Source organism: Carcharodon carcharias, chromosome 3 (assembly GCF_017639515.1).
Source record: "Carcharodon carcharias isolate sCarCar2 chromosome 3, sCarCar2.pri, whole genome shotgun sequence".
In the NCBI taxonomy this organism is placed as follows: domain Eukaryota; kingdom Metazoa; phylum Chordata; class Chondrichthyes; order Lamniformes; family Lamnidae; genus Carcharodon; species Carcharodon carcharias.
Window position 1 is genome coordinate 10,640,380 of NC_054469.1, and position 16,033 is coordinate 10,656,412.

The following is a 16,033-nucleotide window of genomic DNA, read 5'->3' on the forward strand; positions in this document are numbered from 1 at the left end:
ATTTAGAGGCCAAATGAAAAACTGAACATATTTGGTCTGAAGTGCATGGCTGAAGTTTAAATTTTTTTTACTGACTTGAAAAGCCTAACTGGCCATCAAAAATATTTTTGTAGGCAGCATTTTTAACCTGATCGACCCGACAAGAAATCATCACGAATGGATCAACTGCCTGTTTCAAAATGTGGCATTGGTCTGATTGCATGAATTTCCCACTAGACAAATTAGGGTAATTGACTCCACATTGTGGATTTCCTTTATGTAGTTCATCTGCCAGGATCATATGTAACATTACCGTATTTGTGCTTTCAGTGGGAGTTGCTAGCCAAGCGCATATCATAGTAGATTTTTTGATGTTCTGGTTTTGAGCTAAGTGTATCCCTTTATTTAATTGACAGCACCAAAAAAAACCCCAGGACTATTGTCACTACCAGCACCGGAATGTCTGCCACCCCCATTACAGCCCAAACGTAAGTACTGAAACTGCAGACATCCTTTAATTGTCGAGATGTTGGAACGCCCTTTGGATAGCTTAATGATTAGATAATTGGCCTAATGAGTAAAATCTATGAATAAATATGTTGTATGCACAGAGGAGCTTTACAATTTCAGCGTACCCTGTTTCCATCAGACTGCAGGACTCAATGCGTTGCAAGCTGATTTTCAGTTAATATTCCTGTTAGTTGCATTTTACCATTACGTATGTAGAGCCTGGCATGTACACCTGGCCATCAGGCCACTCTGGATCAGCAAATCTGTGCCTGTAGAAGATTTCCAATAGTCCTGCAGCATGTTGTTCACTTCTGTTGTCACACTTTCCTTCAATTATTTCAACCCTTTAAATTTTACTAGAATGTCACTTTCCTGCTCCCACTGCCAGTGTGCTCCATACACTTGGCTGAACCAATCTCTGAATCTGCACTTTCACTTAAAGCTTACCAGAAACTGCCTAGGTAAATTCCACTAATGCCAGCACACCTGGACTATGGTGTGCAAACAAATTTATTCAGGTCTAGATTTTCGCTAGAGCATAGAACCTCTCCATCGTTGTGAAGATCCTAGAAATGGCCAAAATTTCTAAGTCCCGCTTCGAACCCAGCATTTCCCATCTTCATGGGGACAGGACTGGAGTTGGGCTGGAGTTCACACATGTGCAATCCGCAGAGGCAGCTGGCCATTTAAATCATAGCTGTCTCCACTGAAGTTGGAGTTTGAAAGAACAGGAGTGTGGAATACGAAGCGTGCAGAAGATAAGAGGAGATGTGAACTTGGTGAATGCTTATGGATAGCCAGAGTACTCCTTTGGATAGGATCCTGGGACACCTTAGGCAGTGGTAAGGCACACTTTGGAAGATTATGCGCTTTTTGTGCACAAACTCATTGGAACTGTCAAGCTGTAAAAGAGCTGTCCAGCTATCAAAGAACTGTCCTTCTATCAAGAAAATGGTAAGGAGCTATTCAGCTGTCAAGGAGCATCCAGGAACTGTCCAGCTGTAAAAGAAATGTCCAGCTGTCAAGGAAATGTTGTCTAGCTGTCAAATCTGTCAAAGTTATCTACAAAATGTCAAAAATGTCATACCTGTTAAAGTTACCCAGAAAGTGTCAAAGCTTTCATGGAACTATCCAAGAATATTGGGTGAGTTAGAATGGAGTTGGAATGGGTTGGCACGAGTTGGCACTAAGTTGACATATGGGTATGGGGCAATGGGTTTAGGTAGAGGGGCACTAAGTTGGCAAAGAGGTGTGAGGGGCCATGGGGGTGGTAGAAGGTAACTATGATGGTATACAATTGTGAGTAACTGTGGAGGGTGGGTGTGGGCATGCGTTGGCATAGGTTGGCGTGGATGGAGTCTAGAGAATGTGTTGGGGTGAGAGCAGGTAGATGTTTTAAGTTTTAATATTAATTTTTATTTATTTAAACACAGTACCATTGCACAGAGGCAGGCCTTGCACCCAGCCTGCCTTCCACCCGGCAGCGTGTAGATTCATTCTGGGGTTGCCTCGCTTCCCCACAATGATCCGCCCCGACAAAAGAAATTCTGCCTGTGGGCGGCCATTTTTAAAGTTCAGGTACACCAGGCCGGGAACCCAACTCAGGGACAAAAATCTGGACCACAGTGTAACTGATTGTCAGAAACAATGTGCATTTCACTTAGGTTGTCCACAACACGGAATGTACATTTTATGGCCAAATATACTTGCATTTATGGCACGCTGACCTATATTATCTTTTGGGCTGGCAATGCTTTGACATTAAAATTCTCATCCTTGTTTTCATCTCCCTCCATGGTCTTGCCACTCCCTGTTGCAATATGCCTTTTTAAAAATAATCATGTGATATGGGTGTCAATGGCTAGGCCAGCATTTATTGTCCATCCCTAATTGCCCTTGAGAAGGTGGTGGTGAGCTGCCTTCTTGAACTGCTGCGGTCCATGTGGTGTAGGCACACCCACAGTTAGGGAGGGAGTTCCAGGATTTTGACCCAGTGACATTGAAGGAATGGCGATATATCTCCAAGTCAGAATGGTGAGTGAATTGGAGGGGAACTTCCAGGTGGTGGCATTCCCATCTATCTGCCCTCCTTGTCCTTCTAGATGGTAGTGGTCATGGGTTTGGAAGGTGCTATTGAAGAAGCCTTGGTAAATTCCTGCAGTGCATCTTGTAGATGGTACACACTGCTGCTACTGTGCGTCAGTGGGGCCGGGAGTGAATGTTTGTGGATGTAGTGCCAATCAAGTGGGCTGCTAAGTCCTGGATGGTGTCAAGCTTCTTGGGTGTTGTGGGAACTGCACTCATCCAGGCAAATGGGGAGTATTCCATCACATTCCTGACTTATGTCTTGTAGGTAGTGGACAGTCTTTGGGGAGCCAGGATTCTTAGCTTCTGACAGCGGTTGTGGGTTTGGAAGGTGCTGTCTAAGGAACCTTGTTGAGTCCCTGCAGTGTATCTTGTAGATGTACACATGGCTGCCACTCTTTCATTGGTGGTGGAGTGAGTGAATGTTTGTGGTTAGGATGCCAATCAAACGGTGCTGCTTTGTCCTGGATGGTGCTTCTTGAGTGTTGTTGGAGCTGCACTCATTCAGGCATGTGGAGAGTATTCCACTCCTGACTTGTGCCTTGTAGATGGTGGACAGGCTTTGGGGTGTGAGGAGATGAGTTACTCGTTGCGGGATTCCTAGCCTCTGAACTGCTCTTCTAGCTGCAGACTATATGGCTAGTCTAGTTCAGTTTCTGGTCAATGGTAACCTTCAGGATGTTGATAGTGGAGGAGTCAGCAATGGTAATGTCAATGAATATCTCTTTTGTTGGGAATGGTCATTGCCTGGCACTTGTGTGCTATTACTATTACTTGCCATTATCGGCCCAAGCCTGGATATTGTCCAGGTCTTGCTGCATTTGGACATGGATGGCTTCAGCCTATGAGGAGTTACGAATGGCGAAGAGCATTGCGCGATCATGAGCAAACATTCCCACTTCTGACCTTATGATGGATGGAAGATCATTGTTGAAGCAGCTGAAGATGGTTGGGCCTAGAACACTACCTTGAGGAACTCCTGCAGTGCTGTCTTGGAGTGAGATGATTGACCTCCAACAACCACAACCATCTTCTTTTGTGCTAGGTATGACTCAAACCAACGGACAGTTTCCCTGATTCCCATTGACTCCAAGGGCTGGGGCTCCTTGCTATCACATTTGGTCAAACTCTGCCTTTTTATTAAGGGCAATCACTCTCACCTCACCTCTTGAGTTCAGCAATTATATCCATGTTTTAACCAAGACTGTAATGAGGTCAGAAGCTGAGTGACCCTGGTGGAACCCAAACTGAGCGCAGTCGGCGGGTTATCGCTATGCAAGTGCCGCTTGATACACTGCTGATGGCCTCTTCCATCACTTTGCTGATAATCAAGAGTAGATTAAATGGGCGGTAATTGGTCAGGTTGGATTTTTCCTATTTTTGTGTACAGGACATACCTGGGCAATTTTCCACATTGCCAGATAGATGCCAGTGTTGTAGCTGTACTGTACCAGCTTGGGTAGTGACGTGGCAAGTTCTGAAGCACAAGTCTTCAGTACTATTGCTGGAATATTGTTGGAGTCCATAGCCTTTGCAGTAACCAGTGCCTTCAGCATTTCTTGATATCACGAGGAGTAAATTGAATTGGCTGAACACTGGCATTTGTGATGCTGGGCACCTCCGGAGGATGCTGAGATGGATCATCCACTCGGCACTTCTGTCTGATGATTGTTGAAAGTGCTTCAGCCTTATTTGGCAGGACTGCAGAGCTTAGATCTGATCTGTTGGCTGTGGGCTTGCTTAACTCTGTATGTTGCATGCTGCTTACACTGTTTAGTATGCAAGTATTCCTGTGTTGTAGATTCACCATATTGATACCTCATTTTTAGGTATGCCTGGTGCTGCTCCTGGCATGCCCTCCTGCACTCTTCATTGAACCACAGTTGATTCCCTGGCCCGAAGGCCCAGAGTACATTCTGTGCCCATGCCACCCTCAGTGTTTCCTCCAAGTGGCGTTCAACACGGGGAAGTACTAATTCATCAGCAGAGTGGATGGGGCTAGTGGTACGTGGTAATCAGCCGGAAGTTTCCTTGCCCATTTTTGGCCTGATGATATGAGACTTCATGGGAGTCTGGAGTCAATGTTGAGGACTCCCAGGGCAACTCTCTCCTGACTGTATAGCATTGTGCCGCCTCCGCCGCTTGGTCTGTCCTGCCAGTAGGACAGGACTTACCCAGGGATGGTTTTGATGGTGTCTGGAACATTATGTGTAAAATATGATTCTGTGTGTATGATTCCATGAGTCTGACTATGTCAGGCCGTTGCTTGCCTAGTCTGTGAAACAGCTCTCCTAATTTTGGCACAAGCCCCCAGATGTTAATAAGGTGGTCTTTTTCAGGGTTGACAGGGCTGAGTTTGCCATTGTCATTTCCGATACGTAGATCAATGCTGGACGGCCTGTCCAGTTTCATTCTTTATTCAATTTCTAGCAATTGTGACACAACGGAATGACTTGCTCGGCTATTTCAGAGGGCATTTAAGAATCAACCACATTGCTGTGGGCCTGGAGTCATATCTAGGTCAGACCAGGTAAGGATGGCAGATTTCCATCTCGAAAGAGCATTAGTGAATCAGATGGGTCTTACAGCAATTGACAATGGTTTCACAGTCATCATTAGAGTTTTAATTTCCAGAATTTTGTATTGATTGAATTCAAATTCCACCATCTGCTGTTGTGGGGAATTACGAATCCAGGTCTCCAGAGCATTGCACTGGGTCACTGGAATACCAGTCCAGTGACAATGCCACCATGCCACCAAGGTGATTGAAAGGTACTTGAAAGGAAGTGTGTCATGCAGTCCAGTTTAGTTTCACTTTTGCTTTCAGCAGAGTGCAGACACACAGCTCTGCAGCTCTGATACTTTCAAGATTTCTTTCCCATGAATATTTGTTCACATATGCTTAGAATTAGTAAATTAACCCACAATTTGTTTGCGCAGTCTCTTATGAGCAATTGGTGCCTTTATCTCGTTATGAAACGCACGATATTCCCTATATCTGCAATCTCTTTCAGTCCTATATTGCTCTAAGTTCTTTGTGCTCATTCAATTTTCATCTCTTGTCCATCTCCAATTGTTATTATTCCACCTTTGCCATGCTGTACTACTTGCTGACTGTAAACTCTAGAATTCCCTCCCTAATGCTCTCTCCCTCTCTCTTCTTTTAAAGGTGCTCCTTAGATCTTTTGACCAAGTCTTTTGTTCACTTGTTCTAATATCTCCTTTATATGGCTTAGTGTCAAATTTTGTTTGATAATGCTCTTGTGAAATGCCTTGGAATATTTCACTATGTTAAAGGCGTTTATAAATACAAGTTGTTCTTGTTCATGTCCACCACAGTTTAATATATACTGTGCTTAAATTTTTCAGTGTGTTTCTTTTATTAACAGAGATACCAGCTCCCTTTGTTGTTCCACCAGAATATCTACAGAAACCATATTTGTCACGTAAGTTCCGGAAGTGAAGAAGTTGTTTAATTGAAAGATAAATTTAAGAACTCTTTTGAAATAAGTAACTATTAGCTTCCATCTCCCTCCCCTCCCCAAAAAGTATAAGCTTATTTAATAAATGGTTGAGCTAGTATACGCTTGAAAATCTGTTTGTGCAAAGCCCTGTGATTCTAATTGGTAGTGTTCATTGCGCAACAAGTAGGGTCTAGTGACCCTAGTCTAGGAAGGAGGAAAAAATATATTTATGTATATTTAAAAATCAGTTTATATTCTTGATTGTAATACACAGGACAATGCTAAGCTCGATAATGGCCGTTTTTAGATGCTACAAGGCCCCTTATGGCTCTATAAGCATTGTGCATGTGTGCACTTCTGACATGAAGTGCACTGGATGCCATCATGTGCACCATCCCTCTGGCAGAAGTATGCAGAGCAGGCAGGTTGTGATGTTTATCAGTGTGGAATGCCAATTTGATGCCAGTGCTGCCATTTTGGAGCCCCATGCCCCAGCTTACGCCCTCTCTTAACCTTGCACAGCTGAATATATGGTAGGCCGCAGGAAGGAACCCATCATTAGTGCTGTATAAAGGGATCAGTTACTTGCAGGTTGCCTGTTCACTTCTTCTGGCTGTTATTGCAATGATGTTTCTGGTGCTTTCTCTAGTTGTGTCAAGTTACAGGAGACGTTGTGGCAGATGCTGAAGGACTTTATGCTGATTTCAGGGCTTCTACAGAAACCAGTTGCTCCGAGACATGGATGCACTAGTAGGCATTCCCCTTGGACTTGTACATGACAAGGAAATGAACAGAGGCCACACAGAGCAGAATGAGTTGCTAAAAGAGGGAGGCAAAGGTGGGAAAGAGCTCTCAACATGATGTTATATCTGCCCAAGGTGTTCAGGGCACAGTCCTCCTACTTGAATGTCAATGATGGTTAATGTTTGAGACTATGAAAGTCTTCACTGACTCTGCTGACTGCTGTAGCCACAATTTCAAACTCAGAGCGGGGCAAGCACTGTAAAGATGACCGTGGCTATGAACTTTTATGCACCTGGCTCCTTCCAGGGTGCTGTTGGAGATACTAGCAACATCTTGTAATTTGCAGTCCAGTGTTCAATAATGGAGGCCACTGAAGCTCATGAAACAAAAAGTTATAATTTCATTTCATTTCCTCTTGCCAGAGAGAACCAGGCAGAACAAACAAAAAAGTTCACAATGATTGGAGACTTCCCTATGGTGAAGAGCATAATTGACTTCATGCATATTGCTTTGTGGACACCTCATATCAGCTTTGTTATGTACCTGAACTGAAAGGGATTCCAATCCCTCAATGTGCAGCTGGTGTGTGACCACTGGCAACACATCATGCAGGTCAATGCCCAATATTCTGGTGGAAGTAATTTTGCATTCATTCTGCGGAAGTCCTCCATGACATCTGTATTATCATGCAGTATCAGTATCTGAGCTGCTAGTTGCAAGTGAGAAATTAGAGGACAGTGTGTCTTCATCAACACTATTTTCCTGTTTTTTCACCACTGCATGGATAGGTTGCAGTTCTTGAGTATCTGAAAATGTCAGGGGAGAGGAGAAAGTAAAAAGTACATACTTTTCAGTTGGAAGAGATTATGGAATGAGGGGGGAAGTGGGATGAAAGAAGGTTTAAGTTTGGGGATACCATCTATGGATTCAGCCCTGCCACAATCACAGCCTCAACAATGGCTCTTCTCAATGGCTAGCACTGACTCCTTCATGGATGTTAGAACTTGCTGACATGCCTGTTCCCCTTTAGTTAACTCCTTTCTACCTCTGGTTATACATTACCTTCTCTGCAGAGAGCGGGAAGTGTGTCAGTGAGTGTCGTGCAGTATGTTTGGGTGATATGGCTGTCAAGTTTGAATAGTTGTCAATGTGTGCAAGCTGAGGAATGTGGGTGTGAGGCTGTGACTGTGCTAAGGGTGTAAGGGTGAGGTGAAGCATTTGAATGTTATATGATGGATAGAGGTTGTTGGTGAATGAATGACGGGCGCTGTGTTGATTTAAGCAGTGTCCACGGCCAGTGGTGCAGTTGAAGGTGCATTCACTAACCTTGACTACTTAGGTCATTAAACCTCTTGCAGTACTGCACCCAGGGCCTCAGGCTTGGACTCCTGGCATTGATCTCCACAGCTACCTGCTCCCACTGCATTTTCATTGCGTGTCTGGAGAGCCTCCTGCACTATTGAACTTACAGGATATCTTTCTTCCTATCGTCCTCCTCCACGAAGACCTTGAGTATAGCGTCTGAAAACCTGAGTGTCCACTACCTACGTTAATCTGCCATTCTTCTGTTTTATCCCAGGTTAAAATAAACTGCGGAACACCTCCCAGCATCTGCTTCAGCCACAATGCACCTTCCCTTTTAAGAGGTGCGGGATAGATTTAGTAGTGGAGGTTAGCTTTAAGTAGTGCAAGTTATTAATACTATTGGACCCGCTGCTGATACATGCAGTCACTTAACAATGTGGCTAGCACTGGCTGTATGTAGACATCGTTATAATAAGCAGACAGGACAAGTTGGCATGCTGCTGCACTACACTGAACAGGCACGAGTTAATAAAAGCCTGTAACCCCTGTGGCATTTTCAGGGGGCTAACCAGTCTAACTCTACCTACCCCCCTGCCCTTCACCCCCACCCCACTGCCCCAGCATCTTATGCAGTCATGTAAACTGTACATTAAGAATATCAATTTGCATGAGATTGGAGACCAACTGATGAATCTGAAATTAGGAAAATTGGGGAAGGGTACAGGAAACTAAAGAGAAAAAAATTGTAGTTTGTGCTTGACAGATATTTTGTTCTCTATTTGCAGAAGAAGAAAGGGATAGGTATAATAAAATGATAGGTAAGTTCCAGACAAAGAATAGTTGGAAAATAAGTAAAGATATTGTTTAATAAAAGCACAGAGGGACAAGCCAATAGAATTCTTCAAACTATATCAGAGGGGGGTTTAAAGCCACTTATTCCAAACATACCACTTCCAATATATCTTCCTTTTTCCTCAGCCAAGGATTCACCTCAGCATGGTTGACAGGGTTTCCACTGTGCTTGTTCTATTTTGTGCACTTCTGCTCTCACCCCTTCCCCTCCTTCCCAGAACCATGATAGGGTTCCCCTTGTGATCACTTTCCACCCACCAGCCTCTGCATTCAACAGACCATCCTTTGCCATTTCTGCCACCTCCAACTTGATGCCAATAGATAGCACATCTTCTCCTGCCTTCCTACATGAGCATTCTGAAGGGACAGTTCTGTCCGTGACACCAAGGTCCACTCCTCTGTCACCCCAATAGTCCCTCCCTTTTCTACAGCACCTTTCCATGCAAGCACAGGTGATGCAACACCTGTTCTTTTACCTCTTTCCTTCTCAACATCAAAGCCTCAAAAACTCTTTCCAAATGAAACAGTGATTTACTTGTACTTTTCAATTAGTATACTGTATTCACTGCTCATGATGTGGTCTGCTCCACATTGGTGAGATCAAACACAGACAGGGTGACCTCCTTGCAGAACATCTCGATTCAGTCCAATAACATGGCCCTGAGCTACCAGCCACTTGTTTTGATTCTCCACCTTGCTCCCACTCAGATTTTTCTGTCCTCCTAGGCCTGCTTCAGTGTTCCAGTAAAGCTCCATGCAAGCTGGAGAACAGAACCTCATCTTTCAACCCAGTTGTCTGCTGCCTTCTGGACTGAACATTGAGTTCAACAATTTTATATCATAACTTCTGCCTCCATTTTGTTTCATGTGCTTTTTGTTGGTTTGGTTTTCCTCGTTTCTTCTTCATTTCTTCACTTTGCATTTAGATGGCTGCTATCCAGCCATCCACTCCTCATCTTGACACATCTTTTGTTTTTTCACCCATTATCACAAAACCTTTTTAAATTTTAATCTCTTCTGCCATCTACCCTATCACAGGATTCCCTTTTGTTCTTTCTCCCCACCTTCCCATCTTTCACATGCTGAAAATTTAGCCAGCATTTCAAAGAAAAAAACAGGCTAATGCTTCAGGGTGGGGCATTTTGTCAGAACATTAGAGGTGGGAGGGAAATCTATGATCCAGCACTACCAACGGACAGCAATGGTTGCAAGGGTTACAGAGGAAGGCAAACCCCTGATTATGGATAGAAAATTTCCTGACATGTGGTACTTGTGAGAAGTGGTCCTGCTGAGATCACCAGGAGCCAAATCTTCCCAAGCCCCTGGAAGTGTGTTTGGAAGCCAAGGTTGGGATGGTGGGTGGGGCAAAATCTTGAAAAAGTCTATTAGGATGGCTTCGTGACTTTTTTCCTGCATTTTCCAAGGACACTGGCATTTTGTTGGAGGTACATAGTGTCTGTATCTGCAGATCAGCTCCTCGCAGGATGACCATACAGAGTGATCTTTATAGGAACATAAAGATTTCATTCAGCACCTCCGCAGGCAAATGCTTTCAAGTGGAAGTATTACCCCTGCAGCTGGATCCATAGATCTGAGGGTTGGTATTTGTCTGTTGGTTACAGCATTAGTAATGCACCCCCATCTTGCGGCACCTTCTCCATTCATCCAAGCGGCACGTACCATTCTTAGTGGGACTACCACCTTCCCTTTAGCTGCACTGATTGGCCCTCCTGTGCCTGGTGTCCATCTGTCATCCCTTATTGTACAATGTACTCGGAGGTGGTTTATTAATTAGCTGCCTCTGAGAAAATCATGCAGGAGGGTGCATTGCTGACATGAGTGGGGTCGAGACCCAAAAATTGTCCTGATGCGAAAATATTTAAATGGAGAAAATTCACCCCGAGGGTCTAGATTTTTGCTAATGAGGCAGGTTGCTAAAGTTGGGGAATTTCCCAACTTGGCAGACCTTCCTCGGTAGAAAGTGTCCAGTCAGACCCAATTTTGGTTCTGGTAGAGGGGGCAGATGCAGGTGCAGGATGGAGTCGGGCCCACCACTTGCAGAAGCAGATCAAAGCAGCCACAGTGGCAGCCGAGTGCTGAGGTGGGCTGGTTTAAAGGGCACCTTTGGTTCTCTAGGACTTTGTCGCAGTTACTTGCTTACATTTTAGGCCCTCTAGCCCGCACCTCTGACTCCATCACTCCCCCACCCACCAACTCCCCATGTCACCTTCATGCCCCATGCCAACTCAATGACAATTCATGCTCCCCACACACCACCAATGGCCCCTCATACCCTCCAAGCCAACTCATGCTGCCCACTACCCACCCACCCTTCATGGCCCCCCATACATTCTATGCCAACTAATGGCACTTCAGTGCCCATTCATTCAGTATACACCAATTAACTCTATGGTAAGCAATGACATGTATGGGACTGCTTATAAAATGGCTACCTGCACGACAAAAGGGGCCTTGCCTTCATTTTTAAATGGCTCCAAAGTCCTTTCAACTCTGCAAAAACCTGGCCCCAGGGCTCAGATTACCCTGTGTTATTTTTGCCCTTTGCAATGTTCATCAACTTTAAGTGAGTGCATTTCCAGTTTTTCAGATATCCAACATTTATCCATATATCCAACATCTCTTTTTAGCTCTTTGAATAGAAAGTTCCAGATTGCAACTGAGGCTATCAGAATAGGTACTACACATATACACATTTCATGCTGGAAAGTTCTGTGTGACTCTTCGTGATCCATGATTGGTCAAGAAATGATTTGATACTTCCTAGAAGCAAGTGCCATTTGGCAAAGAACAGTTTACTGATATAATGGAGAGGAGAATCAGAGAATGTTGGGAGAAGATTATATTAAAAAAAGGAATAGTTTATGCTATGCAACCAACTCTTCAGCACTAAACTAGCATTCTTCAGTTGAATATTTAATGACATCACAAACCATTCATTTTTTACAGGTATTGTGTCTACTCTTTAGCACATTACTGTAAAACTCTCACATTCAAAACCTTTATCCTCTTTAACTACAGGTCAATCTTTAACTTCCACTTTCTAAGGACCTCAAATGTGCTATCGCTATCCAGCTCTGTGTTAGTCATCACCAGCCTCACTTTTCAAATCCCTTCAGTCTTGTTTTCATTATCTCAAAAGCACTAAGCTTTGACAGCATGTCTCCTTTTTTTAAACTACTATATTTCTACTCTACTGTTCCCTCCTGTCCAGTTTCTTGCCCATGGTCTGGACTGTACTCTTTCATGATATCATGACTACCAACAGCCACCAGTACTGAGTACCAGTTTGAGAGTGGCATGCACCTCAAAGTCTCCTATTATCCCTGCCTCTTCCTTCTTCCAGATGGCTACCAATCTACAATCCTCAGCTTTTACTGCCTTAAGAGATGACTATGTCATGGAACATGGGATCCAGAAAAACTCTCAGCCTCCCTGATGCTGCACAGTGACTCCAGATGCACATCAAGTTCGGAAATCCTGAGCTCAAGCTTAAACAGCTGGATACACTTCTAACACACATGACCCCCAAGACACATGAAGTGTTCTGAAGTTTCCACATGCTACAGGAATTACAAACAACAGGCCACAGCTGCCCATCCATGATGTAAAAAATCTCTATTTCCTCTTTTCAAATCTAGTTCAAATTGTACAATTAATTTTGATTAATACCTCTAGCCTATGTGCTATGTGCTAATACTGATTATTAATTCATTCTCTACTATTGAAATGCTTTATTCCCCAGCTCCTAGTTTGAGCAAATGCAAAACAGAAAAGTTCACCAACTAATCATTTAGTTGCTTTCCTGAGATTTCAAATTTTGACATTTTCTCTTTTTTTCCTTGAACATGGTCCGTCTGCTCTGAATCTAGTTGTTTATACCCAGCCACTGGTCTCACCCACATCTCGGTGTTGCTGCTGCTGTGCTATATTGTATTTAGAGTTTCTTTTGATATGGTTTTGCTATAATTGCTCCTATTGTTTCTTTATTAACAGGGAGCCAACGCTTGAATTTTGATTTTACTCCTTTCCAAACACCAGAGAGAGTACAAGAGTTGTGGGGTTTCTTGAACCAACAGACACAGAAGGAGAAAGACAAAGTGAAAGAAATAATTGAAATGAAAAACCTCCGAAACCACCATGAGGTGCTACTTGTCCAACAGCAAATGAAAATTCAAGAACTGCTAGAAGCCATGAAATGCCCATCAACAACACCAGAACAGAAACAACAGTTGGCAAAGCGGCTAAAAATGCTGGGAGAGGATCACTTAGAAGTAAAACAACAACTGAAGAAGATCCTGGAACACCTATTGAAGATTGGTGAAGAGCAGGAAAGAAAACGAAAAATTATGAAAAAGCAAGCGGCACAATGTGGTAAGTCGTAGCTTTTAGAGTTATTTGAGCCCATTTTTGGCAATGGGAATAATTTGCCTCTCACTGACAGCAGTAAACAACAGCAGTATAAATTTGAGAGGCCCCAATTGTCATCTGTGCCCATCGCTCTGCTGACTGCATAGGATTCAATTATTCAATGTGTGTGTGTGTGTGTATGTGTGTGCTTGTGTGTGTGTGCACGCACATGCCTGTTAACTGTTCTCTGTGTGCTGTTAGTCAAACTTGGTTGTGATTACTGACACTATAAATAAGCTATAAGCTGCTGCAGACACTTTAGAAGCATTGTGGTTCCATCTCTGCAAGTCTCATGAGACATAAAATACAACAGACTCGGTTTTCTAAGGCTACCATAAAAGCCTTGAAATTAACCTCAGAGCCATTAAAACAGCTGGGCTGAATTTTCTGCGCCTGCCAGTGGTGGGAATTGTGGCGGGTGGGGGCACTAAATTTGAGGTGATGGAAAAGTTAGTTTCCCAACAACAGAAAATAGTTTGGAATTTTGTTCTCCAGACTTTGATGGTGTGTTAAAGGCAGGTTGAGTTTCCCACTGATCTATGTTGGGAACCACAATTGCATTCATTTCCATCTCATGAATGCTCATTAAAATGCCAACTTGCTGGAATTACATTCCCCCTCCAAATTAAGTGATCTGCCAGCAGATAATTGGAATGACCTGTTCTGCAACTGTACATAAATGATGTGTACCTGGTGAGCTTTACATAATTGATGGTGCGTGGACAATACTTTTGCTTACCTTTGAGAACTTCGGTCCAAGATTTTGGGTGCTTGTATCACAAGCGGCTCCAAGGCTGAACAGAGAACCAGGTTTATTGTGATAGGTGGATGGGGTGTCTAGGGAAGGTTGGGGGGAGGGGTGTCTGGGAAAGAGGGAGAGTGTCTTAGTGGGTGGGGTCAGTGGAGTCGACAGTGAGGTCCTTAGGGCAGAACTCAGGGTACTGATGGTAGGAGGGAACAGCTGCAGTCAAAGGGGAAAGTAGGATGCCATAGGGTGGCAGGTTCAGGGTGTGAGTCTAGCAAGTGAAGGTATCAATGAGTGGGTCATGAAGGGGAAAAAGTCAGATGGCTCAGGTAAGGGGAAGGAGAAGGGTCAGGGTTGGCATGGGGATGGTAATGGGTGTCGGCTCTGAGGGGAGGAATGTCATGTGGAGTGGATGTTTATTGGGTCCGAGGCAACGGGGCGGAGGTGCAAAGGTAACAGAGGGGAAAGGAATAGTGATATTGGGTGGGCCTATGGTGATGATGGGGAGCTGGCGGCTGACAGGGGGAGAGTAGAAGGTGGTGGAGCATGTCTGAAAAGCTACATGCACCATTTATTACAACTGCAATTGACAAGACAGTTGCTCTGTGCGTATGTATCCTTAAGGTGGGAGGAGGGTCTTTTCGGGTTGGTGGAGGTCAAACTCAGCACAAGTGGCCAAATAAACGGACACCCTAATAATTATGAGGCAACTGGATGTCAAAGATGCTCAGTTGTGTTCTTTTCTCAAAGATGAAGGCCACATTGTAGCAGGTTTGCTCCTGACTCATGGGTCTCACAACATTGAGATCCCAAAAAGGTGTGGCACTGTTGCTCATTCCGTGCCATTTGCCAACAGCTGCAGTCAGAGGCAGGGATGAAGGAAGGGAGGTAGATGCCTCCAAAAAGCACATCTAGTGTAGAGCAGCCAACTTGCAACTCCAAACCTCCATACTTATGGGTGAATGGTCATGGCTGACAAGGGATCATGTGGTTAGTCTTTCTATGCTGCCAAGGCAATGATCTCCCCACAGAGTTTCGAGGGTAAAGGAGACAAGCAGAAAAATGTCTGTGTAGCTTCCTGAACATGGCTCTCATTGCCCTGGTTAAAGAGCAATATTTCCATACTTATTCATGTGTGAACAGAAGAGACACCCATCTCTAGTCCCCCAGGCTGTCCTTTGCTTGGAAGGGAGGGGTGGGGATGCCATGTCTAGTGGAGGCCATGTGGAGGCTTAGCACTGGCCTGCTGGCTTGGAGATGGAGGGAAATTTGTAAAGGACATGCTCACTAAATGCATCACTCCAATTCATTCACGCAGCCACTGAGCTGTCAATGATGCAGGCTGATGGGGAGATGGAGGGCCTCGTCACCAGTTAACACAGGGCCATGAGGAGCAATGTCCTGAGCAGCAACAGGCAGTGGGACCTCTATAAGATCAAGCGACTGGAGAACATAGATGACGGCAATGGCGAGCATTGGCTCGATCATAGGTATATTGCTAGAAGAAAGGAGCAAGAGCACAACTCTTGTCTAAATATGAGTGAAAGGCAATGCTGGAGGTGCCCTCGTTTGCCCTGGGATGTGGTTGGTCACATCTGTGAACTTTTTTAGTATAAGTTGCAAACGCAAGGATTCTGGAGGAGTAATGCAGATCTCCTGGCCTGCATTGTCTGTCTGGGTGCCCTTTAAATATGGTGCCAAGACCGTCAACCCAATGATGTAATGGCAGGGCAGGTGAGTCCCTGCCCACTCCGCCACAACATTTGCCGAACTCCTCACTGATGCATAATCAATTCGCTGAAAAGTGGAAGATCATGCTGTTCACCTGCCCTGCTGCCCAATGGGAATCACCGAGTTTCGAGCCCGCCACTGCACTTAGTCTCCATCTGGTGGGAAGCTCTCGCCTTTACCTTGAGTCCAT

General features: G+C 44.4%; 1 long non-coding RNA gene across 1 annotated transcript; it reads left to right on the top strand.

Annotated features, from left to right (window-relative positions):
* The first annotated feature begins 392 nt into the window (after positions 1–392).
* Positions 393–13,017, top strand: LOC121275960. The gene is made up of 3 exons (XR_005942606.1): positions 393–467; positions 5,964–6,020; positions 12,954–13,017. It is a non-coding gene; the product is annotated as an uncharacterized LOC121275960 (long non-coding RNA).
* Positions 13,018–16,033: the final 3,016 nt, after the last annotated feature.